This window comes from Ursus maritimus, unplaced genomic scaffold (genome assembly GCF_017311325.1).
Source record: "Ursus maritimus isolate PB19 unplaced genomic scaffold, ASM1731132v1 scaffold_2, whole genome shotgun sequence".
NCBI lineage: Eukaryota > Metazoa > Chordata > Mammalia > Carnivora > Ursidae > Ursus > Ursus maritimus.
The window spans coordinates 53,944,684-53,959,084 of NW_024424452.1; the positions used below are offsets into that span (position 1 = coordinate 53,944,684).

At 38.1% G+C, this 14,401-nt stretch overlaps 1 protein-coding gene across 3 annotated transcripts in view; it reads left to right on the plus strand.

The window, feature by feature from the left end:
- Positions 1–14,401, plus strand: part of ESRRG (estrogen related receptor gamma) — a 219,434-nt gene that overhangs the window by 128,610 nt on the left and 76,423 nt on the right. The gene's annotated exons all lie outside the window — the stretch shown is intronic.

Sequence of the window (14,401 nt, forward strand, 5' to 3'; positions counted from 1 at the left end):
TATTTTTATTTGTATTTTTTTAAAGATAGTAATTTTAAGTAATCTCTACATCCAACATGGGGCTCAAACTCACAACCCCAAGTTCAAGAGTCATATGCTCTACTGACTGAGCCAGCCAGGTGTGCCCCTAGAAATCTTTACTTTTAGGTCACCTGTTGCTACGGAGGTCTAGTCTGTGTTTGGTGATTTTATTTATTTATTTATTTTTTAGATGTGACACAGGAATCTATGAGTCTATTCCCTAGAGTTTGACAACACATGGGTTGGCTAACAGTACCTGATAGGAGGCTTTCCAAAAGGGTTGAAGAAAATCTTTCTGGAGAGATCTTTTCTAATAGATGAAATCTCTGGGCTGCAGATTATGATGTCTGATGCTTTCATCTCCCAGCAGCACATTGTGGAAGATTGTCCTACCAAAGTATGATTATTCTCTATGGATTTGATTAGGCTTTTGCAAAATTGAAGTATATCCCCTCTTATCAGCTGTGAATCAAAGGAAGCAGAGGCTAAGTGCGTGGGCTGTTTTGTTACAAGGAGAACATATTCTCATTGAACTTACGCAAGTACATATATAGTCATGGAAAATAAGAATATTTAATAAGAGTTTCAGAATTCTGGAGGGATCAGGTAGGGAGAAAAAGATCAATGCTTCAATCTTTGTTGTAAAGATACACTTTACCAAATTGCTGTAAGTTACAGATAGCGTAAAGGAGAAAAGAGGGTCCTTTAAATCTGGAAAAACAGAACATTAAAGCAATAAGTTTTTCATTAGTTTTAGAAATTCTTATCCAGTTCAGTGTTCTGATCTTAAATTTACCACAGCTTTATTTTAGAGTAATCAAAGATCTGATAAAGACAGAACACAGCATCTTTGTTTCATAGGCAGATTACATTAAAGGTGAAAAAACTTTTTTATAATTTCTTACTAAGAATGACCAATAATCTAAGAAAACTTCGTCCTTTCAACAGAGAGAAAAAACAGGGGCGCCTGGGTGGCACAGCGGTTAAGCGTCTGCCTTTGGCTCAGGGCGTGATCCCAGCGTTATGGGATTGAGCCCCACATCAGGCTCCTCCGCTATGAGCCTGCTTCTTCCTCTCCCACTCCCCCTGCTGTGTTCCCTCTCTCGCTGGCTGTCTCTATCTCTGTTGAATAAATAAATAAAATCTTTAAAAAAAAAGAAAGAAAGAAAGAAAGAAAAAGCAAATTCTAATTTTTTGCCAGTGCACTTCTGATACTTAAACTTATTTTTATTTTTTTTTAATTTTTGAAAGATTGATTGATTGGTTGATTTAAGAGAGAGAGAGAGAGAGAGAGAGCAAGTGGGAGGAAAAGGGAGAGAAAATCTGGAGCAGACTCCAGGCTGAGTGCAGAGCCCCATGCGGGGCTCAGTCCCAGGGCTATGAGATCATGACCTGAGCTGAAACCAAGAGTTGGATGCTTAACCAACTAGGCCACCCAGGCCCTCCTAAACTTATTTTTAAATAAAGTCATTTTAATCTTACCTTGCTTGATTACACCTAAAGTTAATTTCCCACAAACCTGCAGCTTCCTGTGTCCATTTTAGTTTGTCCCTTATTCTCTCTTTCTGAAATGATCAACTTTCCTTCATGCAAAAAACCAGTTTCATTTCCCTCAACAAAATGCATCTCCATTCCTCATACCATTTTTTACCAACAACAAAAAATCCTATTCTTCTCTCATGTTTCCCATATACAGTGATTTTTTGATCCTCATTTTTTTTAGTAGTTTTATTTTTTATATATTAATTAGAATTCTTAACCTTTAGCATCCTTAACTGTCAACAAAACCTAAGAAGTGAGCAATTGTGAATTGGGAAATTTACAAATACATTTTATAATTTCTAAAAATATGTTCTTTCTCATAGAAAATTTTTCCAGTGTGATATAAAACATGTTTACTGATAGACACCAGTATCTTTACTTTCTCCCTAATGAGAAGCCAAAATGGATAAACCTACATTCAGAAAATAATGGTTTAGGAGTCCCTGGGTGGCTCAGTAGGTTGAGTGTCTGCCTTCAACTCAGGTCATGATCCCAAGGTTCTGGGATCAAACCCCACGTCCGGCTCCCTGCTCATAGTGGGGCCTACTTCTCCCTCTCCCTCTGCCTGCCATTTGCCCTGCCTGTGCTCTCTCTCTCTCTCTCTGTCAAATAAATAAGTAAAATCTTTTAAAAAAATTAACGGTTTAGTATTTTATCTTGTTCAGGAAGTGATCCAGATAATAAATGAAATTCCATCATTTAGTTTAACTGAGCAAAACTCTAAAGTTTTGAGTTACTAAAAAAGATTTGGGGAAGATATTTTTTTTAAAACATAATTATTGCATTTAAAAACTATCCCACTTTCATTCATCTGTCTAAATCACTTTGTTCCCAACAATTATGTTTAGATTACTCTCAAAAACTTTTTGAGAAGTTAGACAAAGTCAGCCATCATCTCAAGTGAATTTTCTTGCTGACAGATTTTACAACAGAGATAACATGAACGTATTTGACTAATAAACCCATGTAGAATAAAAGTTGTATGTTTGCATTCTATTCAGTGTTGATAGCTCTAAGATATGTCTGTCTTAATTAAACCAACAAACTTAAACTAGCTTTTAATTATCATAGATTATCCCAGATCACATGGACTTGAAAAACATTTGGGTTAGTTTACTTAATTTATATAAGGACTGATTTTTGCTTTAAGCCAAAAATAGAGCTCTTTACAAATTATTTTTGGCGATACCTTCTGGAGGTAGAAAAATATACACATACATAGACATACATAAACATAAAGACAGACACAAAGATGTTAGCGTTGTAGTTAAAAAAAAATCATAGCCATGTTCAGGTACAAGACTCAAAAGAATCGTTGGATGCATATTGTGCTTCTGGCAGATGGACTAAGTTAAGGTCACCTGCTCAGGTGGCCAAAGAAAGTATTTTACTAAAATTTTTATTTTCATCCAGTAAGAATCATTCTAGAGCTGTTTTTGAAGTCATTTTGTCTTTTAAGCTTCTGCATACAAATCAAAAAATATATTCCATTGTGTCTGAGGTGTGTGGAATCTTCTCTTTTAAGATGTTTCTTAAGGTAGATGTACCTAGGTCAAAGCTTCCCCAGAATGGCCATTATGGTTCCAAATTATCCAAAGTTCCAATTATCTGAACTTTTTCCAGAACGGCACAAGAACTTGGTGTAAGGACAAGGTGAAATCTATCTTGCCTTTGGAGTCCCTAAAACATCTTAAATATGAGGGACTCTGTTTTCCAACCAGGATTCACACATTTTCCCTATTTTGAACAGGATGGATGGCTTACTGAGAAGCTTCAGAAAAACAAAACCAGTAATAAAGTTGGAGGGCTCAACCAAAGGGAGGGAGCTCAAATCCAATAGGTGATCACCCAAATGGAAAGGAAAAAGGTAACTCAAGGAAACAGAGAGCACAAGGCCCTTAAGTGGGTACCGCACCGAGTCCTTGGGTCATTAGTTCCTCAGGGGTTCATTTACTTTGGATCCCATTCCTGACATCATGTAATGTTAACCTTGAAAATAAAATGGCCAGCGATTTTATCAGCAAAATGAGTTTATTCAGGAAGAGCACAGGAATTGCAATTCATCACCTGCAGACTGTGGTGATGCGTAAGCAAATCCAGAAAACAGAGCAGTGTTCCTTTGTGGAGAAAGAGGGGGAGCTGGGAGGGGCTGTTTAGAATGCAAATCCACTGCAGAAGAGCAAGAGTTCAGGGTGGTGACGGCTTCTCATTGGCTGAGTGTGGCAGTTTGTCATTGGCTGGGCTGTTGCTGGGTGAGGAGAAAATCTTTCTTTCTCCTACTGGAGTATGTAGGATAAGCTTATCCCAACTGGAGCTTGTAAATGGTGGGAAGTAGTGGTGTGTGAATCCTCCTCCCCCTCAGGACTTCCCAACTTGATTTTAAGTGCGGTTTCCTTTACTCATTTTCACAACCAATTCTTTCAGGTAGCCTTCCTTTCTGAACCCCGTATCATTTTACTCATCCTGTATCCTAAATTCTCAAATCTCTGTAGCACTCAAGGATTCAGTTTAGAACATATTATTTTAAATATTGACTATGTGTTGCTTTTTAATTGTTGTCATATTATTTTCCATATGTTTATGTTGTCTCTTTTAACTAGATTTTAGAAACTTTGAATGTCAGAATTATGAGTTTCTTTACCTGCCATGAGCTTCTCTCTTACACAGTAGGAATTCAATTAGTTCTTTTTTTGGCAGATCTGCTCAGTGAATTACAAGAAAGCAATAGGGACTAAGGAGTCTAACTTGGAAGGAGCTCCAGACCATATCAGACCTCTTCTTTTTTCCTTTTATTCCATCAGAACCTGGACCAAATTTTGGCTATTAACGAAGAAAGTGTATTTCACTAGCTTACTGTGAGGCCCAGCATGACTTTAAGTGATTAGGATGGTGAGCGAAATACCCTACCTAAGAAAACAAAGAAAGCTGAGATTTGGCCAGACATCCAGCCACCTCAATTCACCATTTAAGCGAAATGCAGGTCACTGGAGAATTCACTGCTCCTGATTGCTTCTAATTGTTGCCTCTGTTTCTTAAAGTTTCACACTGAGGGTTTTCAACAGTTTCCATCGGGGCTTGCAGGTGAATACTCTCGGTAGAGAAGTTCCTATTAATACAACTCAAGACATTTGTATTGGCACTTCCATGAATGCCATGTTACCTGTTTGCAGATGCATGTAGCAAGCACCGTCCACTCAGCCCCAGGTTCCAAGATAACCTGCTTAAGGCTTAAATTTGGTTGCCAGGATGAATTACACCATGGATTCAACCTGTCTGTTTTTCTGTAATTATTTCTAGTCAGATTTCTTTTATTTCTAGTTCCCCAAAACAATATAGATGAAGGAATAAATAGGCATATTGGCGTAGAGATGTCAACATGTTTTTCTAGGATATCCTTTTACCTCTTGATCTTTATGCATTAATACATGTGAAACATTTGAGGCAGTGCCTGGCCCACAATAAGCATTCAATAACTGCTAGTCATCTTTATAACTGTGGTTGTTACTGAAAATGAGAGGAGAAAAGCATATGTGGTTGGTACACCTGTGTGTGGACTGCTGCTTGTGAGTGTGCATATGTGTATGTGTGCCATCGTCCTCACTGTAGCCTCAATGAAAGTCTTTCTAAAATGCAAGTCTCATCAAGTCACCTATTATCTCTTCTCCTCTACCCACACTGCTTACTCTACTGCTTAAATTCATGTGTGGCTTTTCAAATATCATAAGCTAAAGCCCCCATTTCTTGGAGTGGGTTCTCAGGGTCTACAGGACCAGATCCTTTCCTGCATTTCAAACCTCATAGCTTGTCACCCCTCAGAAGCCTGCGTTCCTCAGTCAGCACTGCCCAATAGAATTTTCTGTAGTGATGGGAACTGCCTTGTCCAATGTGTTAGCCACGAGCCACATACAGTGATGGAGCATTTGAGATACAGCTAGTATAACTGAAAACACCGTGAATTTTAGATTTTATTTTAATTAGTTTACATTGAAATTTAAATAGCCATATGTCGGGCAGCATAGCTCCAGATCCTGTTTTTACTTCTCTGGCAAAGCTCTTCTGTGTGACAAAAACGTCCTGTCCCTCCACCTTCCTCTTCTATATATATACTTCCATGTCTCAGTTCAGTGGTGCACAAGTACCTTAACTTACAGAGAAGTTTTTTTTTTTTTTCTTTATGTTCCGTCTAGGGCTTGGCTTCTGCTTTTATTAGAAAGCAAGCATTACAGGGCACCTGGATGGCTCAGTTGGTTAAACAGCTGCCTTCGGCTCAGGTCATGATCCCGGGGTCCTGGGATCAAGCCCCGCATTGGGCTCCCCCTGCTCTGTGGGGAGTCTGCTTCTCCCTCTCCCTCTGCCAGCCACTGCCCCTGCTTGTGCTCTCTCTGTGTCTCTGTCAAATAAATAAAATCTTAAAAAAAAAAAAAAAGAAAAAGAAAAAGAAAGCAAGTATTACATCACTGTAATTAATTTATCTATATGCCCACCTCTCTACCAGACTGTGAACCTGAAAGGAATATGCTGGTATTGCCCCACACCTACCACAGTGCCTGGCACATAATAAGTGCTCCATATGTGTTTGAATCAATCGGCTTGGGTGGATATAATGAGGCCAACAGGTAAAACCAATCTCTTAGATGTGATAGAAAATTAAATGTGTGGTCCACTTATTTTTTACTATTATTACTGTCATCATCATCATCATCATCATTACATGTGGCAAATTGCAACATTTTAGAAAAACAACAGAGAAGATCCTTTAGCTGGTCAGTTGCTCTTATCTGGACCACAAACATGGTAGATATCCAAGGGACCAAAAAAAGCCATGTATATCTTTTATTAGTTAACCTGTCCCCACCCCTCTGGTATTTGCAATACATTTACCACTAGGAATTGTGTAGCCTGAGTACTCGGGATGCCATGGCCAGATCAGACTTGGCCCAAGTCATATTGTAAGCAGATGCAAACATATGCCACTGATTGCAAAAAAATTAAATTTAGTTACTGTTTGGACGGGGAAGCCTAAGCCGCGATTCACTTATTTCAGAATTGAGTGCATTGTGATGGTTGAGCCATCTGTCCCACATGTGGGACGTTCAACTCACATATACTTGTGGCATTGATATTGGCTGGTGGTGTTGGCCAAAGTGAATGCAAATGTTTAATGTTCGCACACAGAAATTGATTTAGAGGTAGCTGCTCTGTTCTTTCTCCCCGCTCCGCCCTCCCTCAGGCCATCCTTGCCCTGCCCCCTTCCCTCCCAATCCTTCAGGCCTCGCAAAATAAAGAGAGGCTAGTAGGGAATAACAGCTCGGCTTTAACTTCCTTATTCCAAGGGAAGCTCCCTAGGTCAGTTTCAGTCCCTTTCAAACATCCTCCTCTGACTTTGAAGACAGAGCACCACCCCCTCCATCTCTGAAGCTGGGCAATGGCCCTTTTTGTTTTCACACGCTGAAAATAAAGTGTTCACATGAGCTCATTTACTGAGAGTGGAGTTGGCAGTCTTATCAGGAGAAGAGAAAGGAGCTCTGAAGATGAAAAGCTCTCGCGGTGACAGAAGTCTTTATTACTTTGGGCAGTAATGGAATGTGGTGTACACAGAGTAAAGTGACGGCTACCCAGAGCATTTAGGGAAAACTAGAGCAGTAATCGTGTTTCATGTTGTTCCTCATCTGACTTTCTCAGTAAGCCAGTTGACCCCAGGGATGGGGCTCGTACAGGTTGGAAGCAATGTAAGAATGCGTGTTCTTCTCCAGAGAAAACAGAGCTGCACGTCATCCCTGATTGCTCTTTGAATTGGCTTTGGGGTGGCACCCGTCAAAATAATGCATATGAAACATGGCAGTAAACCCTTGTCTTTCCCCCTACACAAGGAAAACCCCCAACTTGTTGCCAGTTTTTTACTTTTAACGTTCTACCGTTTTCTCCCAGAATTATGTAGAGAAAGAATTCTATTAATGTTTTGTAGAAGTGTTTTCATAATCCAGTGTTGTAGAAAATAAAACGGTCGCTTCATCCCAAGGGCTTTGAGGCAGCGTAAGCAGAAATTCAGCATCCTAAGAAATCAGAAGTTGGGGAAAAAATAGGCAGGAATGCCCTTAGCTTTTTCACTGAGTTGTACTTGAATAGACAGCTAATTAGGCTCACTCAAAATTTATTTTTCTCCAGAAATAGAGAAAAAGTGCTAAAAGCATAATAGAAATGAAATCCGTGCTGCACCCTTTCCAAGAAATTGACATTTTATGCATTTGACATTTGACATTTGATACTAGCAGGTTATTTTTTAAACTTTTTGAAACTTAATTCTTTCAAATAATTTAAACAAGTTCTTACTGTACATGCTTCTCAGTGCATTTCCAGAATATGTTTTCTCAAATGGAAAAATAAATAAGACCGATTGTGATTAATTATGTTAGACTATAGAGGTTGCTCCACAGCGGAGTTTTCTGCTTCTATAAGATACGTGGCCCTGTCATTTTTAAGTGAATCTGAGTTCTTAAAGTAATGAGCGCTGAGTGCCATGAGGACAAGAGAATTTGAGACACCAGGGAAGCCTACCCAGGTAATAATATCAAGCCCGGGGTGGGGGGTGGGGGAGCCACGTGTTCTATCATTAAACATTGTTTCATGTGCTATAGAATGCTTGAATCATGTTAGTTTCCCTTTTCAAACACATATTTCAAATATTTGCCTAGAACACAACGTCCTTTGCTTTCTAAGGAGAGGAGATAGATTTCCCACTCTCTCGCTCGAGTACTTGCAGGATTGTTCCTAGAGGAGTTTATGGAAACATCACCTCTAGCCATAGTCTACTCTCTGCGGATGGATTAAGTGGTTGTCTATTGTGATGTGACAAATGCTAGAAATGCCTCAGGTCTCAAAATACCTTTGCTACCAAGATACTACTGAGTCCTGAAACTCCACCAATACAGACTGATTTCTTTGCATTGCAGTCATTTCCTTCATGTGTTCATGTGTCCTGGGAGGGAGTAAAATGAAGGCTGGTAAAGAATTAATATTTATTGAGGGTCCATTGTGTGCCGAGTACTGTGCTAGGCTTGTTAGAAATGTTTTTCTGGTTCCTCAGGCTAACTCTACAGGAAAGGAGAATGATCTTCGGAGGGGTTAATGAATTGTGCAAAGGTCACACAGCGAGAAAGTCGTAGAGCTGTGATTCAAGCAAAACCCCATCATTTTTTCTACTTCGCTTTACTGTGATATGAGGGATCAGATTTCATTAGCTGGTTCTAGAAGGCTCAGTGCTCTAGTCAGGTAGGGTGGAAATAGGGGAGCAAGGTTGAAAGGTGGGAGTGACAGAAGACAGTTTGCTGAAGGTTTTCCTTCTAGATTGGACAGCTGGCCACAAAACAGGGCTGAGGGAACCACGGAGCAAATAAATATCCATGGACATTTTGCTATCCACGGAATATTCCAACTTGAAATAGTATTCAAAGAGGTATAAATACTTGTCTCTAAATAGGATAGGAATTTTTCTTAAAGGTTTTGTTTATTTATTAGAGAGAGAGAGAGAGAGAACAAGCACGACTAGGGGAGCAGCAGGCAGAGGGAGAAGCAGGTTCCCCGCTGAGCAAGGAGCCCGATGTGGGGCTCGATCCCAGGATTCTGGGATCATGACTTGAGCTGATGCCAGACACTTAACTACTGAGCCACCCAAGCACCCCAGGATAGGAATTTGAAAAAACTAACACAAAGTCTCACACATAGGAAGGTGTATCTGAAATGCAAATGTAAATTCAATAATAGCTAACATTTTTTTTTGTAATAGAGACACATTTTCTCATTTAGTCATCATGTGTCTGGGAGGTGCACACTGTTATTATGCCCACTTTATAAATGAGCAAGCTATGGCCCAATGAAAGGAAAATCACACATCTGGGAAGTGATGGAGTCAGGGATTTGATCCAGTCTCATAAATATAAAGTCACAGTGCCACTATTAAGTGCTTCCTTACGTCAATTATGAAAGGTTTCCCTGTGTTTTGGGATTCATACTACTATTAAGATTCAGTGAGTGTGAGTGGAATAAATCCTAGAATTATTCACTGGGAATTTATTCAAACATATATATATATAGTTCCTTTTGATTTCAAATCTGTGAACTCTATCAAATTACTTTAAACTAGATAACTATCCAAACTTTACATAAGCATACAAAGTGGACTTGTAATTAGTTGGGTTTTTAAAGGAATAATTAGAATGCAGGTAGTTATTTATAATTGGCCATTATCAAAATCCAATCTTCTATACACTGGTTGGCCTGGTTGGCATAGAAGTTCTAGTTTAAAAAGACAGCGTTGGGGTGTGGAGGAAGTCCAGTGTCAGGTTTGGAATTGTCTTTTTAATGTCTATAAAACAATGAGTCTATATTTCTTTTTAATTAAAACAGTAAAGTTCTGCCTCAAATACATGGAATTCACCAACAACTATAATTGATTTTGTTCATTTTCTTTTCCTTTTCTTTCACGTCTTTAAATAAAGTCACAATTAATAAAAAAGGACTGTCCATTTTAGTTACAAAGCTAAGCAACAATGGAAAAGAAGATAGATTACTGCATCCTTCCATACATTAATTGAGATGGCATAGGGACTGTTACTCATTCACATTGAGCAACCTGAACAATACCAACTTATTTCAGTGGCGGTTCTTTGTCTGATTGATTTCTTCTGTTTTATAATGCTGAAATGCAGATAGACCCTTGGATATAAGGAAGGCAGCCATGTGAGGGTGATATCAGAGTGCTCCCTTTAATCCACAGACCTTGTAATGGATTGAATCTGCCTCAGTTTCCTCATTTGTAAAATGGGAAATATAGCAATACCTGTCTCTCAGAGTGGATATGAGAATCAGAAGAGGTAAGCTAGGTAAAGTGCTTCAACCAAAAAGCAATACACAAATGTTCTTCAAATGGTTGCCTCTGACAGATTTTGCCAAGATGGTAGCACCATCCTGAAATCACACCAACTCCAATGTCCTTAAAATCCATTGAAAATACAGGGTCAGGATGTAGAAAAAGAAAATGGAAATTCATTGGTGGATGAGTTTGCTTATAACACTAACCTTTTGGAGTCCGGGGAAAAGGAGAGATGAGGAAAAAGAAGGTAAGACAGAAAAGAGAGGGAGCCGTTTGAAGGAACTAAAAACAAAAAAAACAGCAAAATAGAACAAAAAACTCAAGTGATTAACTGAAAACTCCAAGACTAATATATTTCCATTTACAGGAACTTCGGGTTTCTATATAAGTTTGCATTATTTCCTTAACTGTTGTAAGTGGCAATTTTGAAGAAATGGCCAGTTATTTTGTAAAATCTTCCAATTTGGGTTATTACAGTGTTTCTTCATGATCAGATTAAGGTTATGGATCTTTGACAGGAATATCATGGAATTGATATCATGATTTCATTGTGTCTTATCAGGTGGCACACGATGTCGCCTTGTCTCATTACCGATGGCATTAGCTTGGCCACTTGTTGAGGGTATCCACCAGGCTCCTCCACTATAATGTGGCTCTTTTCCCCTTTGAGACTAATAAGAACTTTGTGGGGTGATAATTTGATACTATATAAATATTCAATTCTTCATCCAACCTGCAAATTATTCATTTATTTGTTTATGCCAGTATGTATGGATTCATGGGTTCCTATTTCATTCAGTGAGTTATACTCCATTGCTATCGTTACTTATGTGATGCTCAAACTGTCTCAGACTGATCTAGTAGGGTTTCCGGGGGACACTCTTCAAGCTGGCTTCTTGTGAGTTACTGATATATTGCTGTCGTTCTTGGTTCACTCTTTTGCTTTTCTGGCACAAAAGGACAATCTAGGTTTATTTTCTACATTCTGTGTCATGGCCTTAGAGTCAGCCATGTCTCCAAGAAGCTTTAGTTCTTTGTGGTGTAGAATGGTATTAAGAAACCAAGATCTAGACACTATTGTTATTGGGTTTTTGTTGTTCTGTGATGTTTTCTAACACCAACAACCAATTCTGTGATTCTCCAGACACCAGCTGGATGTCCAACAATTCAATTCAGTTCTGACACCATCTATCTGCAGTTAGTAACAGATCTGACACATTAAGGGCTCAAACCTGCAAGACTACTTTACTTCATACATCAATCCCAAATTCCAAGCCACCCATACTTTTGACTAACTGTCTATAAATGGAATGCTCCCACACCACTTTTCCTTAGGTTTCAGAATTTGCTAGAATGGTTCACAGAACTCAGGAAGACACTTCACTTATTATCACTGACTATTATGAAGGATGTACTTGAAGAATAGTTAAAGGAAGATATGCATTGGGCAAGGTATAGTGGAAGTTCTGGAACTTCTGTGCCCTTTCTGGGTGCACCATCCTCCTACTTCAGTGTGGTCAGCTTGGAAGCTCTCCAAACCCTGTTTCATTATTTAGGGTATTTTATGGAGGTATCCACTAAATAAGCATGATTGATTAAATTGATGGTGGTTGGTGGTTCAGTCAATGTTCAGCTGCTGTCCCCTTCCAGAAGGTTGAGGGGTGGAGCTGAGAGTTCCAGGCTTCTAATAAAGGCTTGGTCTTTCTGGTGACAGAAAACCTTTAATTTCTTCCTTTTTCTATTTTTTCTTCTTAAAAATTTTTTTTTATTGTTTTGAAAAGTATATATATGTATAATATATATGAAATATATATACACACACATATATTAGTATAAAGAGCATTTAGAATTGCAAAACCAAGTCCGAGATCTTGATCATAGGTTGCTTAACTCCCCTGAGCCCACAAACTAAAGATAATAATCCTAGACCCATAGCACTGAGTTATAAGAATTAGATGATCTAGATCAAAGTGCTTCATAAACATTAATAATTCCCTTCAGTGCTTTTTACTTACCGCATTGCATATTGTTTCAAGTAGAGGTGATTTATATATTTGAGATGTCTGGAACATAAAGGTATTGAAATTATTTATTTTTGTCTTATATATGCAATGCCAGAGTTAATTCATAATAATAAATTTATTAATAGAAATGGTCCTAATGCCTTGGTTGTTTTTTTGCTTTTAAATTTTGGTGGTGTTTAATGTAGTAGTTCCTTACTCTCTGGTCTTCACGTATTAAAAGATTATGCAAGAAACGGTAACCCAGAGATAAAAGAGAGTTAACAGCAGTATAATTTGCAAGTTTGCTTAACTTAAGTAGTACTGATTTCATATGCTAAAATCCCTAATGATCCACAGGCATCAATCAAATTAAGTCACTAGATTGAAAATAAAGGTGAAATCACAGGTATAATACTCTTATTTATTGATATTGGTTCAAATTAATTGATGATTGATCATTAGCCAGGGTGAGCCCGTGTTAATGTACCATGCCCACAAAGACACGGAGGAATTCACACAACTATCTGTGATATATTTGATATTCGTTTCAGATTTATACTGTTGCTGCTAAAATGGGATTTTACTCCGTTCAGAGCTCATGCAGTTTCGAAAGATGTTTAATGTAAAATTAGGATTAATGGCTCAATGTAACCTTTCTGAATAGAGTCATGCTTAGGAAATGAACACACCTCAGCAATAACATACTGCTTGCATGAACACTAATTCTCATGTATTATGTCCATAGTAAGCCTGCAGCTATCCCTGCTTTCAAAAGGGTTATTAAAAAAGAGGGGGAAACTATACATTTCTGACTCCATGGTGCCTTCCTTGCAGATTCCTTTTGTTTCTTTCCAACTAGTTTTATTTAAAAATATGAATTCTTTTGTGAAATTCTAAATATGAATGCTTTTATAAGAGCAGGAAGGGAGGCAAGCCTTCTCGTGACAATTATTGTCCTTATTTTTTTATTTATTCATTTTTGGGTTAATTTAGTCTGGCTAAAATTACATACATATTCATGTTTCTTAATAAGAACAAAGCTTTACTCTTGGTTATTTTCCATAAATTTGTCCTCATAAGCAATTTGACAGACTTGTGCTTTATAAGAATGGAAGTTCACAGTGAATCCCTGGAACTTGGTTTCAGATCTGTAATTCATTAACTCTGTCCCCCAAAGTCCAAATGCTTCTTTATCAGATTACAGTAAAATTGCCACCGCTTTCTTTTTAAATTTCAGAGTGGGCGCATATTGTAATCAAGGTGTAGATTGTCTAACTATTACTAAATGTGTTAGATATTTGAATGCAATTTCATTTTGGTCCAAAACATTGATTTGAAACAAAATGAGGGATTGTGAAATGACTTAAAATTTTTCAAAAATGGTTTCTTGCTCAGAATTCCATGGAATGCATATCTAAATATTTAACATACGATGTACCAGTATTTTACTTCCATTGCCAGTTTATCATATTTATATATGTGAGATTTATAATACCAATTCATAGAGAAGTAAATAATATATTTTTTATTAAACTTTTACTTATCATATGGGTATTAATTGGACATCAGACATAGGAGATATAAGTAAGATAAAATATCTCAAGTATTGGGGCACCTGGGTGATTCAGTTGGTTGAGTGGCTGACTCTTGATTTTGGCTTTGGTCATGATCTCATGGTTGTGGGATGGAGCCCTGCGTCTGGCTCTGCACTGAGTGCGAAGTCTGCTTGAGATCTCTCTCTCCCTCTCCCTCTGCCCCTCCCCCTGCTCTCTAAATAAATAGGTAGATAGATAGATAGATAGATAGATAGATAGATAGATAGATAAATAAATTTTAAAAAATGAAAAAAATCTCAGGTCTTTTTGAAGTGCTTATTAATAAAGGAAGATTTTGGAAACCCAGAAGTTACTTAAAGGCGATCAGCTTCCTTGCACGTGTAGAAGTTGACATAGAGTTGCCGAGATTT